Below are 17,724 nucleotides of genomic sequence, written 5' to 3'. Positions count from 1 at the left end.
TGGAGTTGGGATGGATGGAGTGGGGGATGGATGGAGTGGGGAGGGATGGCTGGAGTGAGGGAGGGAGTGGAAGGAGATGGATGGATGGAGTGGGGGATGGAATGGATGGAGTGGAATAGATGGATGGAGTGGGATAGATGAATGGAGTGGGATGGATGGATGGAGTGGAGGGGATGGATGGATGGAGTGGGATGGATGGATGGAGTGGGGGGATGGATGATGGAGTGGGGGGGATGGATGGATGGAGTGGGGGGGATGGATGGATGGAGTGGGGGGGATGGATGGATGGATGGAGTGGGGGGATGGATGGATGGATGGATGGATGGAGTGGGATGGATGGATGGAGTGGGGGGATGGATGGATGGAGTGAGATTTATGGAGTGGGATGGATGGAGTGGGGGGATGGATGGATGGATGGATGGAGTGGAATAGATGGATGGAGTGGGACAGATGAATGGAGTGGGATGGATGGAGTGGGGGGGTGGATGGATGGAGTGGGGGGGATGGATGGATGGAGTGGGGGGTGGATGGATGGAGTGGGGGGGATGGATGGATGGAGTGGGGTGGATGGATGGATGGAGTGGGGGGATGGATGGATGGAGTGGGAGGGATGGATGGAGTGGGATGGATGGATGGAGTGGGGGATGGATGGAGTGAGACGGATGGATGGATGGATGGAGTGGGGATGGATGGATGGAGTGGGGGATGGATGGATGGAGTGGGGGGTGGATGGATGGATGGAGTGGGAGGGAGGTGGAGTGGGGGATGGATGGAGTGAGAGGATGGATGGATGGAGTGGGGATGGATGGATGTAGTGGGGGGATGGATGGATGGAGAGGGGGGGATGGATGGATGGAGTGGGAGGGATGGATGGAGTGGGAGGGATGAATGGAGTGGGGGATGGATGGAGTGAGACGGATGGAGTGGGATGGATGGATGGAGTGGGATGGATGGAGTGGGGGGTGGATGGAGTGGGATGGATGGAGTGGGGGGGTGGATGGATGGAGTGGGGGATGGAGGGGATGGATGGATGGAGTGGGGGATGGATGGATGGATGGAGTGGAATAGATGGATGGAGTGGGACAGATGAATGGAGTGGGATGGATGGAGTGGGGGGGTGGATGGATGGAGTGGGGGGATGGATGGATGGATGGAGTGGGGGGATGGATGGATGGAGTGGGATGGATGGATGGATGGAGTGGGGGGTGGATGGATGGATGGATGGAGTGGGATGGATGGAGTTGCATGGATGGATGGAGTGGGGGATGGATGGAGTGGGGGATGGATAGATGGATGGATGGATGGATGGAGTGGGGGATGGTTGGATGGAGTGGGATGGATGGAGTTGCATGGATGGATGGAGTGGGGGATGGATGGAGTGGGGGATGGATAGATGGATGGATGGTTGGATGGAGTGGGGGGGTGGATGGATAGATGGAGTGGGGGGGATGGATGGATGGAGTGGGGGGATGGATGGATGGATGGAGTGGGGGGATGGATGGATGGAGTGGGATGGATGGATGGATGGAGTGGGGGGTGGATGGATGGATGGATGGAGTGGGATGGATGGAGTTGCATGGATGGATGGAGTGGGGGATGGATGGAGTGGGGGATGGATAGATGGATGGATGGATGGATGGAGTGGGGGGATGGATGGATGGAGTGGGGGGGGTGGATGGATGGATGGAGTGGGGGGATGGATGGATGGCGTGGGGGATGGATGGATGGAGTGGGGGATGGATGGATGGAGTGGGGGGAATGGATGGATGAGGGGGGATGGAGGGGGGATGGATGGAGTGGGGGGATGGATGGATGGAGTGGGGGATGGATGGAGTGGGGGGATGGATGGATGGAGTGGGGGGATGGATGGATGGAGTGGGAGGGATGGATGGAGTGGGATGGATGGATGGAGTGGGGGATGGATGGAGTGAGACGGATGGATGGATGGATGGATGGAGTGGGGATGGATGGATGGAGTGGGGGGATGGATGGATGGAGTGGGGGGGATGGATGGATGGAGTGGGAGGGATGGATGGAGTGGGGGATGGATGGAGTGAGACGGATGGATGGATGGAGTGGGATGGATGGAGTGGGATGGATGGATGGAGTGGGATGGATGGAGTGGGGGGGTGGATGGAGTGGGATGGATGGAGTGGGGGGGGTGGATGGATGGAGTGGGGGATGGAGGGGATGGATGGATGGATGGAGTGGGGGATGGATGGATGGATGGAGTGGAATAGATGGATGGAGTGGGACAGATGAATGGAGTGGGATGGATGGAGTGGGGGGGTGGATGGATGGAGTGGGGGGGATGGATGGATGGATGGAGTGGGATGGATGGATGGATGGAGTGGGGGGTGGATGGATGGATGGATGGAGTGGGATGGATGGAGTTGCATGGATGGATGGAGTGGGGGATAGATGGATGGAGTGGGGGGATGGATAGATGGATGGAGTGGGGGGATGGATGGATGGAGTGTGGGGGGGTGGATGGATGGATGGAGTGGGGGGATGGATGGCGTGGGGGATGGATGGATGGAGTGGGGGGAATGGATGGATGAGGGGGGATGGATGGAGTGGGGATGGATGGAGTGGGGGGATGGATGGATGGAGTGGGGGATGGATGGAGTGGGGGGATGGATGGATGGAGTGGGGGGGTGGATGGATGGATGCATGGAGTGGGGGGATGGATGAATGGATGCATGGAGTGGGGATGGATGGATGGATGGATGGAGTGGGGGGATGGATGGAGTGAGATGGATGGATGGAGTGGGGGGATGGATGGAGTGGAGGGGATGGATGGAGTGGAGGGGATGGATGGATGGAGTGGAGGGGGTGGATGAAGTGGGGGTGGATGGATGGAGTTGGGGGGGTGGATGGATGGAGTTGGGGGGGGTGGATGGATGGAGTTGGGGGATGGATGGAGTTGGGATGGATGGAGTGGGGGATGGATGGAGTGGGGGGATGGCTGGATGGAGTGAGGGATGGAGAGGATGGATGGATGGATGGAGTGGGGGATGGATGGATGGAGTGGAATAGATGGATGGAGTGGGATAGATGAATGGAGTGGGATGGATGGATGGAGTGGAGGGGATGGATGGATGGAGTGGGATGGATGGATGGAGTGGGGGGATGGATTGATGGAGTGGGGGGGATGGATGGATGGAGTGGGGGGGATGGATGGATGGATGGAGTGGGCGGATGGATGGATGGATGGATGGAGTGGGATGGATGGATGGAGTGGGGGGATGGATGGATGGAGTGAGATTTATGGAGTGGGATGGATGGAGTGGGGGGATGGATGGATGGAGTGGGGGGATGGATGGAGGGGATGGATGGATGGAGTGGGGGATGGGTGGATGAGTGGGATGGATGGATGGAGTGAGATGGATGGATGGAGTGAGATGGATGGATGGATGGATGGAGTGGGGGGGATGGATGGATTGGAGGGGAGGGGATGGATGGTTGGATGGAGTGGAGGGGATGGATGGAGTGGGGTGGGTGGATGGATGGATGGAGTTGGGGGATGGATGGATGGAGTTGGGATGGATGGAGTGGGGGGGATGGATGGAGTGGGGGGGATGGATGGATGGAGTGGGGGATGGATGGATGGAGTGGGGGATGGATGGATGGATGGAGTGGGGGATGGATTGATGGATGGAGTGGGGGATGGATGGATGGATGGAGTGGGGGATGGATGGAGTGGGGGATGGATGGATGGAGTGGGGGATGGATGGATGGAGTGGGGGATGGATGGAGTGGGGGATGGATGGATGGATGGATGGAGTGCGGGGATGGATGGATGGAGTGCGAGGATGGATGGATGGAGTGGGGGATGGATGGATGGAGTGGGCGGTGGAAGGATGGAGTGGGGGGATGGATGGATGGAGTGGGGTGGATGGATGGATGGAGTGAGGGGATAGATGGATGGAGTGGGACGGATGGATGGAGTGGGATGGATGGATGGATGGATGGAGTGGGGGATGGATGGAGTGAGACGGATGGATGGATGGAGTGGGATGGATGGATAGAGTGGGATGGATGGATGGAGTGGGATGGATGGATGGAGTGGGATGGATGGATGGAGTGGGGGATGGATGGATGGAGTGGCGGGATGGATGGATGGAGTGGGGGGATGGATGGATGGAGTGGCGGGATGGATGGATGGAGTGGGGGGATGGATGGACGTGGGATGGATGGATGGAGTGGGGGGATGGATGGAGTGGGTGGGATGGATGGATGGATGGATGGAGTGGGGGGGATGGATGGATGGATGGATGGAGTGGGGGGATGGATGGATGGAGTGGGGGGATGGATGGAGTGGGGGGGATGGATGGAGTGGGATGGATGGATGGATGGATGGAGTGGGGTGGATGGATGGAGTGGGGTGATGGATGGATGGATGGAGTGGGGGATGGATGGAGTGGGGCGGATGTATGGATGGAGTGGGGGGATGGATGGATGGAGTGGGGGGATGGATGGAGTGGGGGGATGGATGGATGGAGTGGGGGATGGATGGATGGAGTGATGGATGGATGGAGTGGGGGGATGGAGGGGATGGATGGATGGAGTGGGATGGATGGATGGAGTGGGATGGATGGAGTGGGACGGATGGATGGATGGAGTGGGACGGATGGATGGATGGAGTGGGGGGATGGATGGAGTGGGAGGATGGATGGATGGAGTGGGGGCATGGATGGATGGAGTGGGGGATGGATGGATGGAGTGGGATGGATGGATTGAGTGGGATGGATGGAGTGGGATGGATGGATGGGTGGAGTCGGGTGGATGGATGGATTGCGGGGATGGATGGGTGGAGTGCGAGGATGGATGGATGGAGTGGGGGGATGGATGGATGGAGTGGTGGGTGGAAGGATGGAGTGGGGTGGATGGATGGATGGAGTGGGGGGATGGATGGAGTGGGACGGATGGATGGAGTGGGACGGATGGATGGATGGATGGAGTGGGGGATGGATGGAGTGAGACGGATGGATGGAGTGGGATGGATGGAGTGGGATGGATGGATGGAGTGGGGGGGTGGATGGATGGAGTGGGGGGATGGATGGATGGAGTGGGGGATGGAGGGGATGGATGGATGGATGGATGGATGGATGGATGGAGTGGGGGATGGATGGATGGATGGAGTGGAATAGATGGATGGATTGGGATAGATGAATGGAGTGGGATGGATGGAGTGGGATGGATGGAGTGGGGGGTGGATGGATGGAGTGGGGGGGATGGATGGATGGAGTGGGGGGATGGATGGATGGAGTGGGATGGATGGATGGAGTGGGGGGATGGATGACGAGTGGGGGGATGGATGGAGTGGGATTTATGGAGTGGGGTGGATGGAGTGGGATGGATGGATGGAGTGGGGGTGGCTGGATGGATGGATGGATGGAGTGGGATGGATGGATTGGGATGGATCGAGTGGGATGGATGGAGTTGCATGGATGGATGGAGTGGGGGATGGATGGAGTGGGGGATGGATGGATGGATGGATGGATGGATGGATGGATGGATGGAGTGGGGGATGGTTGGATGGAGTGGGATGGATGGATGGATGGAGTGGGATGGATGGAGTGGGGGGGATGGATGGATGGAGTGGGGGGATGGATGGATGGATGGTTGGATGGCGTGGGGGGATGGATGGATGGAGTGGGGGAATGGATGGATGGATGGAGTGGGGATGGATGGATGGAGTGGGGGGATGGATGGATGGATGGAGTGGGGGGAGTGGATGGATGGAGTGGGGGGATGGATGGATGGAGTGGGGATGGTTGGATGGAGTGGGGGGATGGATGGATGGAGTGGGGGGATGGATGGAGTGGGGGGATGGATGGATGGAGTGGGGGATGGATGAATGGATGCATGGAGTGGGGGGATGGATGAATGGATGCATGGAGTGGGGGGATGGATGGATGGAGTGGGGGGGATGGATGGAGTGAGATGGATGGATGGAGTGGGGGGATGGATGGAGTGGAGGGGATGGATGGAGTGGAGGGGATGGATGGATGGAGTGGAGGGGATGGATGGAGTGGGGGGGTGGATGGATGGAGTTGGGGGGGATGGATGGATGGAGTTGGGGGGATGGATGGATGGATGGAGTTGGGGGGATGGATGGATGGAGTTGGGGGGATGGATGGATGGAGTGGGGGGGATGGATGGAGTGGGGGGTAGGATGGATCGAGTGGGGGATGGATGGATCGAGTGGGGGATGGATGGATGGAGTGATGGATGGAGTGGCGGGTGGATGGAGTGGGGATGGATGGAGCGGGGGATGGATGGAGTGGGGGATGGATGGATGGATGGAGTGGGGGGATGGATGCATGGAGTGGGGGATGGATGGATGGAGTGGGGGGATGGATGGATGGATGGATGAATGGATGGAAGGAGTGGGGGGTGGATGGATGGAGTGGGGGGGATGGATGGATGGAGTGGGGGGGATGATGGATGGAGTGGGGGATGGATGGATGGAGTGGGGGGATGGATGGATGGAGTGGGGGATGGATGGATGTAGTGAGATGGATGGATGGAGTTGGGGGATGGATGGATGGAGTTGGGGGATGGATGGATGGATGGAGTGATGGATGGATGGAGTGGGATGGATGGATGGATGGAGTGGGATGGATGGATGGATGAAGTGGGACGGATGGATGGATGGACGGACGGATGGATGGATGGATGGATGGGTGGGGGATGGATGGATGGAGTGGATGGATGGATGGAGTGGGATGGATGGATGGATGGAGTGGGATGGATGGAGTGGGATGGATGGATGGATGGATGGATGGATGGATGGAGTGAGATGGATGGATGGATGGAGTAGTAGAACGTTTAATGGAATGCAAATAGTTGGAGGTCACGGGAATCGTCAGTAAAGGTTTGCTCTTGAAACTGGTAGAGGGATGGCTTCCTGCATTTGTTTTAAAGGACATGCCACTCTGATCGCAGCTGATGTGGGCACCTTCCACTTAAAGACGAGCAAATGTAACTCAAATATGACCTGTGATAAAGGGTTCTTAACAAAACAACCTGTAAACAGCCATTGGTGAAGATAAGGCAAGCTGGTAATACCTGCCTGTGTTTACGAGTAGAATATTAAAAGTGTTATAGGATTTAGTCAGGGGCAATCATCCTCCAAGATGTGCCCTTCAGCAATGTCTGATAGCTCATAACTAAAATGAAATTGGAAGTCATATACAAAGGCTGTGCCTAGGGATGAGGAGAAGAATGCTGCTAAGTAGTATAGGGTGCAAGCTCAAATCAAAAGTGGCCTTACTGTACAAGACTAATGATGAAAAGTTAAAATATGGTATTGTTCTGCTTAATGTCAACAATAAAATGTTTTTAAAAAACAAAAGGCTGTGTGGTGTGCCCTGCAAGCAAAGTGTCACCTGTAAATGGTTGTTTAACCACTACAGCGCTAGCGGGTTTTCCCGCTGTGCGCTGAATACTCATAAATCACACTTTACATGACAAAGCCAGCTCGTCATGCGCGCAGCGCAGGTAACGCCCATGACGAGCTGGCTTTGTCATTAGCGTGGAAGGGGTTAATGAATGCAAAGCCAGTCAGAATGTGCACAAAGCGTTAAAAAGGTTGAACGCCCGCGATTGTGTGCTTCCGGGCACCATCTGCCTAAATGTAATCCCTTGAGAAATGTGGGTATCCCTATTTGCTCCAGTAGCTGGTCAGCTGTTCACTGGTAGAATGCGATCTCTGCACTACAGATGTCACGGTCGCACTCCGCAGGATCCGCATGTAGTAGAAATGCTCCACCTCCGGACCTCCCAAACACCCTGAACGTATTACACAGGGTGTTTAGGGGATACGGTGAGGGAAAAACCCCAAAAGGGGAAAAAACCCAAAGAAAAGAATAGAAGGAAGGGTCAGCAGGGGAATAGAAGCTGTAACAGAAATGCACAAGAATTAATAAGGTTATAAACGCTACTCTCATTACATTCTCGCTAACAAATGCACAACCAGATTCACCTTGTACAAATGAAGCCTGTGCCTCTTCATACAGTGGTATCTTCTTATATCGCTCCTGCCTCCCCCTATACAACACAAGAAGCACGTGATTAAATAAGGTCACCAAAACGAATCTCTTCTTATGTATTGGGGTACCGCTAAGTACATACCCTACAAAATAATGAGCTGAGCCTTAATGGGAACACTCCAAAAGAGAATGAGACCTCAGTGATCAGTCCTTTGCTAATGCAAAGAAGTCTTATAGAATCTCACATGAACAGAAGCAGAATCCTGTCTGCTAGGGAAATCAAAGCCCGGTTCCAGAATAACAACTCCAGATCCAAGAAACAACTAAACACGGCATGCTGTAGTTAAACACCACTACCAGCATCCGCTTTAGCATTTATATTCCACAACAGGGTGTAAGTCAGTTTCCTAAAGTAAGCTTCCTTCGTGCCGGCATAGCGGAGGACTCCCCCCTGCTATCCGTCACTTGCACAGTAAAATACAATCCCCAGCCGGAGAATGCATAAATAGCTATTTGTCCCACAGCCAAAGTATTTGTGCTTGCACCAATGAATTGCCACGCAGCCGCGAGGCTCCAAAATGCTCGAGTAGTTAAGCTCCCAGAAACAAAAAACGGATAAGAAACAAACACACAAACGAACTTGCAAGCGCTCATAAACGATACCAGTCTGTTCACCCCAGCGCTGACTGCATGCACTTCTTCTGAGACGCTAGAGGGGAAACGCTAAGGGTGCATCAGGGAATACGGGAACTGGCAGGCTCCAGACAACATCCAGAATCACGAGCACTAGTTCCTGGTTCTCTCCCCGCTATAACCCGCGTGCAAAGGATCATGGATTCCGTAGTTCTACAACCGCCGCCCATGGGAGTTGTAGTTCAGGCAGGCGCCAACCCGTCTAAATCCTGACAGTACGCCCTCCTCCCAAGCGCCTCCTAGGGCCAGGCTTGGCAGGAAACCGAGCATGGAAAGACCGAACAGCAACAGGGGCATGAACGTGGTGCCAAGGTTCCCAAGAGTCGTCCTCAGCTGCATAACCTTTCCAGGAGACCAAATACCACAGCACCCCTCTTCGGAGTTCAGAGTCACGTATAGCCTTCACCTCGTACTCCAGACCACCCTCGGAAACCACCGGAGGTGGCGTCTTCCTGCGCGAGGTTAGTGCCTTTTTCAATAACTGTACATGGAACACCGGATGTATCCTCAATGAGGAAGGCAACTTTAACTTATACGCCACAGGATTTATTTGACGCACGATGGGATAGGGTCCAATGAATCGAGGATGAAAGACACTCCGCAGTTTGAAACGGATGTATCTCGTTGATAGCCATACCTTGTCACCCACCTGGAACAGAGGTCCTTGTACCCGATGTTTGTCCTCCCATTTCTTATACACCTTCTTCGCTTTCAATAGATGCTTTTGAACCCCCCTATGCACCTTCCTTAGGGCCATGGCATGTTTTCTCACAGTGGGTTGATCGGCCACCTCAGCAGGAATGGTGATAGGCAAAGTGTTAGTGTCAAAACCAAAGTTAGCCTTAAAAGGTGACATGCCAGTAGAACTATGCCAGGTGTTATTATAGGACAACTCAGCCATCCACAGTAAGTCCACCCAGGACTCTTGGGCTGCCTCAGAGTAACAACGCAAGTACTTCTTCAAAGTCTGATTTAGGCGTTTAGTTTGACCATCCATTTGAGGATGGAAGCTGGTAGAGAGAGCCGACTCTATGCCCAATGCCTTGCACCACATTCGCCAAAATTGAGCAATAAACTGAGGCCCCCTGTCTGACACGATTACACGTGGAATGCCATGTAACCGTATGACCTGCGAGGCCAACAATTGAGCTGTCTGACCTGCCGTAGGGAGGTTTACTCAAGGTATAAAGTGTCCCATCTTTGTCAGATTATCCACCACCACCAACATCGCTGAACAGCCTTGATCCAACGGTAGACCTGTAATAAAATCCAGGCTGATGTTCTGCCATGGGCGATCAGGGGTGGGCATAGGCATCAAAAGACCTTTCCGTTTGGTATTCTCTCCTTTCGCTCTGGCACAGGTTTCGCACTTCCCCACCCACTTGGTGACATCCAAAGCCAATGTCTCCCACCAGAAATGTCTTCTAAGCAGTTGCTCGGTTTTGGTAACCCCTGGATGTCCGGCCGAAGGCACTACATGACACCAACTGAAGTCTTTTTTCCTCAACTCCTCGGTAGGTAGAAACAGACAATCACCACAAAAAGGCAACCCCTGTCTCACCCTTCTGTCTGATTTCATGGCAGCCCATCTTTCCCACGATCCCAACGACCTGGAACTCCTAATGTCACCCAAAAACCTCTCAGCGCGGACTGCACACACTACCTTGGTAGGGGAGATTATGGAGTGCTGTGCTTCCTCAGCTGGCTCTGCACCTGTCTCTTGCCGGGACAGAGCATCAGCTTTTCTGTTCTCTACCCCAGGACGAAAGGTTACCACAAAATTGTATTCCGAAAAGAACAGCATCCACCTCATCTGTCTTTGCGTTAAGTGTCTCGCTGAGGACATATACTGAAGGTTCCGATGGTCAGAGTATACTGTCACCGCATGACTAGACCCCCAAAGATAAGGTCTCCATTTTTGGAATGCTCGTTTAATAGCCAGTAGCTCTTTCTCTGCTATTGTGTAATTGGCCTCTGCCAGGCTCAATTTCTTTGACAGATAAGCCACGGGATGAAGCTGCCCGTTATCAGAGTCCCGCTGGGATAGGATTGCCCCAATGGCTGCATCAGAAGCATCTGCTTCGACTATGAAAGGTTTTTCCAACACCGGGTGTGCCAACACCGGGGCAGTGGTAAAAGCTTTTTTCAAATCCTGGAAAGCTTTGTTGGCCTCAGCTGTCCATACAAACATTGTTCCCTTTCGTAACAGTCTTGTGATGGGAACCGCCGTCTGCGAGAAATGCAGGATGAACCGGCGGTAATAATTCGCAAATCCTAAAAAGCTCTGCACTTCTTTCACATTTTTCGGGGCTGGCCATTCCTGAACAGCCTGTATTTTTCGCTCAGACATCTGGAGGCCATGAGGACTGAGGTTCACACCCAGGAACTCCACTTCCTGCACCCCGAATTCACATTTGCTTAACTTCACATACAAACTATGTTCTCTCAATTTTTCCAGAACCTGGCTTACTTGGGCTGTGTGACATGTAACATCCTGAGAATAAATCAGGATATCGTCAATATACATCACCACAAACCGATCCACATACTCTTTCAAAACGTCATTTATGAAAAATTGGAATGCCGCCGGAGCATTACAAAGCCCGAAAGGCATCACCAAGTATTCGTAAAGACCGAATCTTGTTTTGAAAGCGGTTTTCCACTCGTCCCCCTCTCTTACCCTGACCAGGTGATAAGCCCCACGTAAGTCCAAACGAGTGTAAATATTGGCCTCTCTCACCTGGTCGAGCAAGACTGAAATAAGAGAAAGAGGGTAACTATTGCGTATAGTGTTCCTATTTAATACTCGGTAATCAACACACGTTCTCAAATCCCCATTCGCCTTTGCGATGAAAAACAGGGGAGACGTAGCAGGAGAGCGGGATGGTCTAATGAACCCCAAACGCACATAGTGGTCTAGATAGTCTCTCAGGTGGTTAGTTTCAGGCACATACAACGCGTACACTCTACAGGTGGGTATTGTAGCCCCCCTCCACCAGATCTATACGACAGTCATATTCCCTGTGAGGGGGTAATGTTTCTGCTTCACTCTCACTGAATACATCGCTGTAGGCCCTATATTCAAGGGGTAGTTGTACATTCTTTTCTGCCGCGGTAGCGGCCAAAAACGGGGTTGTTAACACCGCCACATGAGCTGGAACACATGGAACTAAGTGATCCTGACAACTTTCAGGCGTGAAATGAAAAGTCTTTGTCTTCCAATTCACCACAGGATTGTGTCGGTGCAACCAAGGCATGCCTAGGATGACCTCGTATTGAGGAGCCGCTATGATGTTTAACATCAGATTCTCTGTATGAACGTACCCCTGCAATTCTACCGACAACCCTAATGCACTGGTCCTTTCGGTTATCTAACCAGAAGTTAACGGTTGCCCATCAACAGCCAACACATCTTCAGGGTTCTCTCTGGGTATTCGAGGCAACGCTAAGCGTGTCACTAAGCCATCATCAATAAAATTGCCAGTGGCTCCAGAGTCCAACATCACCATGACTTGATGTTGCGCATTATTGCATTCAATAGTCATAAATATCACAAGATGTGCTTCAGATTCTTCAGGACCAGCGGAGGACAACGAGGTGATTTTCCATTCTTGTCCCTCCTCAGCCCGAGGCGTACTTTCTTCCCTTGCTGGGGCATCTGCCATGTGTGAAGATACCGCCACCTTCTTAAACCTATTGAAGCCACCAGAAGTCTTGGGTTTGGAGGGACACTCTCTAACATAATGCCCCTTCTTCCCACAGTACATACACAGGCCCTGTACTCTTCTACTCTCCCTTTCTTCTCTTGACAAAGGAGCTCTAAGAGCTCCTATCTCCATAGGCTCAGGAGCGGCTTTTGCTCCGCCCGGACTCCGGCGAGGGGTTCGGTCATAACTGTAAGTGCCTTTGTCCCAACGTCTCCTACTGCCCCCTCTCTCTGTTAAGCGGCTATCCAATCTCAATGCTAAATTTACCATATCTACATAAGTGGTGGGCTGTGGATCCACCTGCGCCACTACGTCTTTCAACTCCTCTTTTTAGTCCCAAATAAAAGAGGGACATTCTTTTTTCCTCTGGCCACTCAGCTTCGGCCACTAACCTGTTAAACGCAGTCAAATAAGGAACCAATTCTCCCTTGCCCTGGCGTAATTCAAGTAATTCTCGATCTGCACTACAAGATGTAGCCCTTCTATCAAAAACCCTTTCGAATGCAGTTCTGAATGCTGACCAATCCGACAGGATAGGGTCATCACGTTTCACTAGAGCTACTGCCCAGTTAGCAGCGTCCCCCACCAAATAGGAAATGGTGAACGCCACCCTAGAATGATTCGTAGGGAAGGAAGACGGTTTACAGGAAAAATGCATGAGGACCTGGGTCAGGAATACCTGCACCTTTCGAGGGTCTCCTGAGAACCTTTCGGGATTGGCCAAAGGGATGGGCGGAGGTACTGTAACCTGTACTGAGGAGGCTGGAGCAGAAGCATTAAATGGGTTACTCCCCAGCCTATCCACCTTCTCCCGTAGGGCAGCAGTCTCTGCTTTAGAAGCAGCCAACTCCTGCTGCACCAACACTAGAGCATGCAACACATCCTCCATGGACGCCATTACTCCCACACACGAATCAGGCGGAGTGAAATTCTTGGGCTCGTGATTCTGTCACGGTCGCACTCCGCAGGATCCGCATGTAGTAGAAATGCTCCACCTCCGGACCTCCCAAACACCCTGAACGTATTATACAGGGTGTTTAGGGGATACGGTGAGGGAAAAACCCCAAAAGGGGAAAAAACCCAAAGAAAAGAATGGAAGGAAGGGTCAGCAGGGGAATAGAAGCTGTAACAGAAATGCACAAGAATTAATAAGGTTATAAACGCTACTCTCATTACATTCTCGCTAACAAATGCACAACCAGATTCACCTTGTACAAATACAGCCTGTGCCTCTTCATACAGTGGTATCTTCTTATATCGCTCCTGCCTCCCCCTATACAACACAAGAAGCACATGATTAAATAAGGTCACCAAAACGAATCTCTTCTTATGTATTGGGGTACCGCTAAGTACATACCCTACAAAATAATGAGCTGAGCCTTAATGGGAACACTCCAAAAGAGAATGAGACCTCAGTGATCAGTCCTTTGCTAATGCAAAGAAGTCTTATAGAATCTCACATGAACAGAAGCAGAATCCTGTCTGCTAGGGAAATCAAAGCCCGGTTCCAGAATAACAACTCCAGATCCAAGAAACAACTAAACACGGCATGCTGTAGTTAAACACCACTACCAGCATCCGCTTTAGCATTTATATTCCACAACAGGGTGTAAGTCAGTTTCCTAAAGTAAGATTCCTTCGTGACGGCATAGCGGAGGACTCCCCCCTGCTATCCGTCACTTGCACAGTAAAATACAATCCCCAGCCGGAGAATGCATAAACAGCTATTTGTCCCACAGCCAAAGTATTTGTGCTTGCACCAATGAATTGCCACGCAGCCGCGAGGCTCCAAAATGCTCGAGTAGTTAAGCTCCCAGAAACAAAAAACGGATAAGAAACAAACACACAAACGAACTTGCAAGTGCTCATAAACGATACCAGTCTGTTCACCCCAGCGCTGACTGCATACACTTCTCAGGGAATACGGGAACTGGCAGGCTCCAGACAACATCCAGAATCACGAGCACTAGTTCCTGGTTCTCTCCCCGCTATAACCCGTGTGCAAAGGATCTTGGGTTCTGTAGTTCTACAACCGCCGCCCATGGGAGTTGTAGTTCAGGCAGGCGCCAACCCGTCTAAATCCTGACAACAGAAGCGTCAGAATCTACTATGGAGAAACCACGGTTTTACAAGTTACATCTTCAGAACGGGGTTTTAAAATCAAGATTTCAACACGAGAAATACAAACCAACAATAATCTTTGTCTTCGAGAGCAAAGATTCGAGCGGGGGCCTCTTGTACGCTCCACGCTCTCAAATAAGAAGCAGTGGCTAGTAGTCTAGCATAAATGTGCCTACAAACACTCCCAGATTAAGATTTATAAGGAGTCTAGCTTTCACAATCTGCGAAGCCCTTGGTTCAGGAGCTACTGAACGTGGCATCCCTTTTAATAAGATGTTCCAAGCCCTCGGCATTGCTGTGGTGGGGAGGGGGGGGGGAGAGGCAAGAAGCGAAGAATATGGGAGAGTAAGAAGCGAAGAATATGGGAGAGTAAGGGTGACGAGACGCACGGGGAGCAGCAGCCGTTGATGTGCCGGCCGGCCGTGGGCAGTGAATAATTAGGGGAGGAGAAATGCCAGAGCGCACGCTGGGGGGAGCTTGTGGGAGGGAGGCTGGTGGCTTTGATGCGTGCACGCGCTTTTTTCACGGGCACAGCATCAAATCGCCCGTTTGGTTAAGCTCTCGTTAAGCCCCAATATGTCTCGACATCTGCAATGCGCGAGCGCATTGGCAGAGGTCGAGCCCTAACAAGGAAACCAAGAGAAACTATATGCTGGAAAAACAAAAGCCATCAAGCCTAATGTCAGCACATTTTTTAACATTTTTTATTTAATTCTTTTGATCAACTTTTCTCACAGACTCGCAAAATACATAGCAGTGTTCAATTAACATAGAATAATTGGCAATTCATTGTACATTCAACTCGCAAAATACATAGCAGATGTCAGTTAGCATGAAATAATGGGCAATTCATTATACCTTCAAGGGCAGATGGTACATTAGCGGGATCCCACCACTCATTTCACCCCTCACCCCCCCCTCCCCCCCCCCATTGCAATGTCAGCACGTTTTAAACAGAAAAGAACTTTGGCGGCTTTAACTAAGTCAGTTACTTATTTAATAGATAAATGTGTTTTAATGAGAAAAAACAATATAATTAAAAATGCATATAACATTGGGATAGAGTCCATTATGTGGGTAAAAAAGATTTTCTTTTGCATGGCTGGTAGTAAGTTATGCATACCAACTGTTTAATAACACACACAATCCTTAATAAAAAAACATTTTAAAAAAAGGGAAGCAAGAGAAAGTTTATATTGGGAAAACAAAAATCTATAGAAAAATGCCAACATTGAAGCACGAGTGCATTTCAGAGGAGAAGCAATAAAAACAAGCATTTGCAATGCAATAGGTCTCGCATTAGGAAAGTATGAGTTATTGGTATTATAAATGACACATTTTTTTTAATATGTGTTGGCTTTGAAAATATATAAATTAATAGCATTTTTGTTAACAAAGCCAATAGTTTACACTTTCCTAATGCGAGTCCTATTGGCTATGGCAATGCTTGTTGGTAGCAAGCAAGGACAGGGCTGTTGTGGTGCTGAGTGATGATGTGGTTGGGCTGAGTGATGTGGTGGTGTCCCCGAGTGATGTGGTGTCCCTGAGTGATGTGATGGTGTCCCCGAGTGATGTGGTGGTGTCCCCGAGTGATGTGGTGGTGTCACCGAGTGATGTGGTGGTGTTCCCGAGTGATGTGGTGGTGCCCCCGAGTGATGTGGTGGTGCCCCCGAGGGATGTGGTGGTGCCCTCGAGTGATGTGGTGGTGTCACTGAGTGATGTGGTGGTGTCCCTGAGTGATGTGGTGGTGTCCCTGAGTGATGTGGCGGTGTCCCTGAGTGATGTGGCGGTGTCCCTGAGTGATGTGGTGGTGTTCCTGAGTGATGTGGTGGTGTTCCGGAGTTATATGGTGGTGTCCCTGAGTGATGGTGTTCCTGAGTGATGTGGTGTGTGAGGGTGAGGGAGGGTGACGGGAATGAGGGTGATGGGGGTGAGGGTGTGTGAGGGTGAGGAGGTTTGAGGGTGAGGGTCCAAAGTAAATGGTGGCAGGGCAGACATCATAAGACAGAGAAGAGACTGCGTAGTGACTGCGTGGGTCAGTCTCAGAATCGGGAGAGGCAGAGTCAGCACAGTCTGTGAGTGATCAACGTGTCTAGAGGCAAAGCATAGCTGATGTAGCATTGCAGCTAGCAAGTCGAGTGTTTTCAAGCTGAGTGTCCCTAGAGAGATGGCAACACAGCAACAGCATTTGAGGAGCCAGGCTACTGTAAACAAGCACCGTAGGCTTTCACTTTCGTCCAGAAACAAGCTCTCGCCATTGCTGTGGCGGGGGGGGGGGGGGTGGGGGGTGGGCGGGGGAGAGGCAGCCAGTCTGATGCCGAGGCACAGACAAATGGTGGTGCGGAATGTGCACGCGGGGGGGCGGGGGAGCGGCAGCCTTTGAAGTCTGATGCCGAGGCACTGACAAATGGTGGTGTGTGATATGGCTGGCTCTGTGCACGCGCATAGATCACATGAACTGTATGCGATCCACAGCTGTTTTGGTAGACTGTTCTTTTCCGCTTGCTATAATCTCGCCGGAGCAATGCGCAAGCGCATTGGCTCAGGCGATGCCTAAAAAGGAAGCATGCCATAAAAAGAACACGTATTGGACGCAACATCACAGACTCCATCCGAAAAGATTTTTTTTTTTAAAAGAAACTAGCTATTTGCATTCTCATTAAAACACATTAACTTAGTGCATAAGTAACTGGCTTAACCCACACCGTAGCAGCACTTTTTGCTTAAACAAGCACAAATTTATGTTTGTAAGGCTGTTTACATTATTTATTTGTACAACAAATGATCTTGGTCTAATGATTTTGCCTTTTTATGACTAGGATTATTTCTTGCTTGTTCTCCCAACATTGCACTGAATTGTCAGTTTTTTTCTTCTTTTTTTCTCATGTTAATTGTCATATATGGTCTTATTTTAATGTAAAGTTTTAATGCTTGATGAAAATATTCTCTGTGTGACCATGTTTGGTTATTTTTCATAAAAAATGTGTACCCTTAAGTGTTGAGCACTTGATGGTGGTGGTGTTATATTCTGGTGATATTTGTATGTGATTGTGTGCATGAGTTAGGGCGTTTTAAGTTAACCAAAGGGGACTACTTTTTCGACTGAGGTCTATTTGGCGCCCTACCCCTCTGGTGTTGAAGGGGCCCCTCTCATTTATTTGAGATGTTTACATTATGGAACCAGATAGTTTCAAACTGGCTTT

Source organism: Lissotriton helveticus, chromosome 12 (assembly GCF_964261635.1).
Source record: "Lissotriton helveticus chromosome 12, aLisHel1.1, whole genome shotgun sequence".
Taxonomy (NCBI): domain Eukaryota; kingdom Metazoa; phylum Chordata; class Amphibia; order Caudata; family Salamandridae; genus Lissotriton; species Lissotriton helveticus.
Note: the sequence above shows the minus strand (reverse complement) of the source record.